Source organism: Phaenicophaeus curvirostris, chromosome 37, assembly GCF_032191515.1.
Source record: "Phaenicophaeus curvirostris isolate KB17595 chromosome 37, BPBGC_Pcur_1.0, whole genome shotgun sequence".
Classification (NCBI taxonomy): domain Eukaryota; kingdom Metazoa; phylum Chordata; class Aves; order Cuculiformes; family Cuculidae; genus Phaenicophaeus; species Phaenicophaeus curvirostris.
In genome coordinates, this window is record NC_091428.1 from 107,733 (window position 1) to 109,869 (window position 2,137).

Genomic DNA, 2,137 nt, shown 5'->3' on the forward strand with positions numbered 1-2,137 from the left:
TCTATTCTGGTGCCTAGAATACCTCTTCTCCCTCCTTCTTCACTGACCTTAGTGGCTGCATAGTTGTTTCATAGTGTATGGACACGGCATGGCATGGGTTAATGGCTCAAAGCAGGTGATTGCCCCCAGCAGCAAGACTGGAAGTGCTGGAGGGCATGCCTGGAAGTGCCTAGAGAGGGAGGGGCACGCCGGAGGGGTGGGGACAAAGAGTTTAAAAATCTCCAGGAAAGCCTGTAATTTTGTCTTTTGTTCTTGTCTGGTCTTTTCTTGTGTCTTCTCTGTGTGTGGACACCCACCATCTTCTTGACCCGCTGGACAAAGAAACATGTGCTGTTATATGCTGAGTCCCTCAGGTGGTGACTATCTCTCATCTTTCCTATTTCTCTTGTAACTGCTTCTCTCCTTTATTCTTTTTTATCTCTTCTCCTTTTCTTCTTTTCTCCTTTTCCATTTGCAACACATGCAGCTGTAGCTGGCGGTTTTGGTTTGATTTTGTGTTTGACTCCAGGCAGCATTAGGACTCTCCTTGCTGGTTTTGCAGTTCAGTTAAGCAGACTGTTACAATGTTACTAAGTGTTGCCAACTGACGGGTTGTTCCAGTAACTTTTTTGGTGGCTGTGTTTTTTCCTGTTGGTGATCTGTCATGTACAGATTGTTCATTTGAATCTAGTGCTTTAAGGGTATGCATCTTATTTAGTAAAAGGTATCATTTTACATCCCCCCATCCTGAGTGATTTTGGATTGTTCTGGCACCATGCCAGGATAAAGAGCTCACTTTTAAAGTGGGCTGTGAGTTTCCAGCATGTCGGTCACATATTCCCCTCCATCCTCTTACCCCAATAAAGTCCAAGGAGGCAGCGGGGCAGGGGAATGGGGTTCAGCCAATCATTTTGGTGGCATTTTTCCCTCTTTCTGCCAGAAGTTTTCCATTGTTATAAACTATTTATAGTAGCCTACACCTAAAGGTGGAGTTAAGAATGAAGCTTGAGTGAATGAAGTCACTACATCAAGCCCTGCTGACTGGTGGAGAAAGAATTCTCACTTTGTGTGCCAAGACTTAACTGCGCAAGTCCCATGGGAGTGGTTTGCCTCAGAGGCAGGGAGGAGGCAAGCAGCTTTAGGTGTGAAGGTGTGTGGGAGTGATGCCAAGTATATGGAAGATTAATTGGGATTGAGATAAAGCATGAACCTGGTACTGACTTGTGGAGTAATGACACCTAACTCAGAGTTAAGTGCAGGTATGCGGCAATGCATCAGGTGCAAGGGGGATTCCTCCTCCTAGCTTGCACACCAGGTGTCAAAGCCAGCACATCTTTATTGTGCTTAATTATACGTATGCATTAAGTTAGCATACATAGTCATGAAGTGGGTTGGGTTAGTAAGACTGGTTATGGGAACTCATTATCATAAGTCTCCTCCTCCTCATGCATGTGCTCCTCCTAGTGGTAGTGGTCGACAAGGGTCTTTGGGAATGAAGGCAAGTAGCCATCCTCGCGTTGAACTTTTCAACTTTCCTTCTTGTGCATGCTCTTAGACTCTTTGGGCCCCTCTTCAAGGCTGCATCTGGTCTCAGCTGGTTCTTCTCCCTCTTATTGAAGTTCTTGTCCTTGCAGATTTTGCAAGTTGTGGTTCCCTTCCTCAGGATGTTTGGTTTGTTCTTTTTATCTCAGGGCCAGTTGTCTTTTCTTTACATCAGACTTTGTTATCTGGCTTAACCAGATACAGTCACATAATTCCCATCCTTTCTTACTACAGCCCCATTAAAATTCTTTAAGTTAGTATAAGTATATTTTAGTGCTAAAATCACAGAAACTATACATAATATTCAAACTTATAATGGGTTAGTGACTTATAACAAATGATCTCTTCTTTCAGGCCTGTACTTTGTTCACTTTTCCCTTCTGCCTTTCTGGACATTCCTTTTTCCAATGTCCCTGTCATTTGCACCATGCACACTGATTCCTGCCCAAGGGTTTCTTGGGCCCTGAACTTTGTATTTCCCAAGCTTCTTGCAAGGCTGCTACCAATGTGCTCTTATCCTTTTTCCTTTCTTCTTCCTCCCAGTTACTATATACCCTCCAAACTTCTTCCAGTAATTTTTCTAAATCCCTGCTACTTGCTGGTCTTAGCCTTTGCA

At 43.8% G+C, this 2,137-nt stretch overlaps 1 long non-coding RNA gene across 1 annotated transcript; it reads right to left on the reverse strand.

The window, feature by feature from the left end:
- Window positions 1-1,439: 1,439 nt before the first annotated feature.
- On the reverse strand, window positions 1,440-1,769 carry LOC138732735 (uncharacterized). Its single transcript, XR_011339318.1, has 2 exons — window positions 1,699-1,769; window positions 1,440-1,606 (listed from the first exon to the last, which is right to left on the reverse strand). It is a non-coding gene; the product is annotated as an uncharacterized lncRNA (long non-coding RNA).
- Between the last annotated feature and the right edge of the window lie 368 nt (window positions 1,770-2,137).